This window comes from Lepidothrix coronata, unplaced genomic scaffold, assembly GCF_001604755.1.
Source record: "Lepidothrix coronata isolate B3197 unplaced genomic scaffold, Lepidothrix_coronata-1.0 Scaffold915, whole genome shotgun sequence".
In the NCBI taxonomy this organism is placed as follows: domain Eukaryota; kingdom Metazoa; phylum Chordata; class Aves; order Passeriformes; family Pipridae; genus Lepidothrix; species Lepidothrix coronata.
The window spans coordinates 1-1,070 of record NW_016691095.1 but is presented as its reverse complement, the minus strand read 5'-3'; positions in this window follow the sequence as shown (position 1 = coordinate 1,070).

The following is a 1,070-nucleotide window of genomic DNA, read 5'->3' as shown; positions in this document are numbered from 1 at the left end:
GATGGGGACAGGGGACACAGAGGGGCTGTACTGGGGACAGGGGGGCCGTGCTGGGGACAGAGTGGTTGTGGTGGCCCAGATAGGGACAGAGGGGCTGTGCTGGGGACAGGGGACACAGGGGGGGCTGTGCTGGGGACAGGGGGGCTGCAGTGGCCAAGGACAGGGTGGTTGTGGTGGCAGAGATAGGGACAGGGTGGCCGTGGTGGCAGGGGGACATGGGGGAGTGGCAGGAACAGGGTGGCCATGGTGGCCGAGGACAGGGTGGCTCTGGTGTCCCAGGTGGGGCCGGCGTGGCTTTGGTGGCTCTAGTAGGGCCAAGGTGGCCCCAGTGATGCTGGTGGGGCCAGGCTGGCACTGGTGGCACTGGTGGCACTGATGGGGCCAGGGTGGCTCTGGTGGCCAAGGACAGGGTAGCTCTGGTGGCCCAGGTGGGGCGAGAGGGGCCGTGGCGGGGCCAGAGTGGCACTGGTGGCTCTGGTGGAGCCAGGGTGGCACTGGTGGCACTAGTGGCACTGATGGGACCAGGGTGGCTCTGGCGGCCAAGGACAGGGTGGCTCTGGTGACCCATATGGGGCCAGGGTGGCACTGATGGCACTGGTGGGGTCAGAGTGGCACTGGTGGCACTGGTGAGGCCAGAGTGGCACTGGTGGCTCTGGTGGGGCCAGGCTGGCACTGGTGGCACTGGTGGCACTGATGGGGACAGGGTGGCTCTGGTAGCCAAGGACGGGGTGGCTCTGGTGGCCCAGACGGGGTCAAAGGGGCCGTGGCAGGGCCAGAGTGGCACTGGTGGCTCTGGTGGGGCCAGGGTGGCACTGGTAGCCAAGGACAGGGTGGCCCAGATGGGGCTAAAGGGGCCGTGGCGGGGCCAGAGTGGCTTTGGTGGCTCTGGTGGGGCCAGGCTGGCACTGGTGGCACTGGGGGGGACAGGGTGGCACTGGTGGCACTGATGAGGCCAGGGTGGCTCTGGTGGCCAAGGACAGGGTGGCTCTGGTGGCCCAGACGGGGCCAAAGGGGCCGTGGCGGGGCCAGGGTGGCACTGGTGGCACTGATGGGACCAGGGTGGCTCTGGT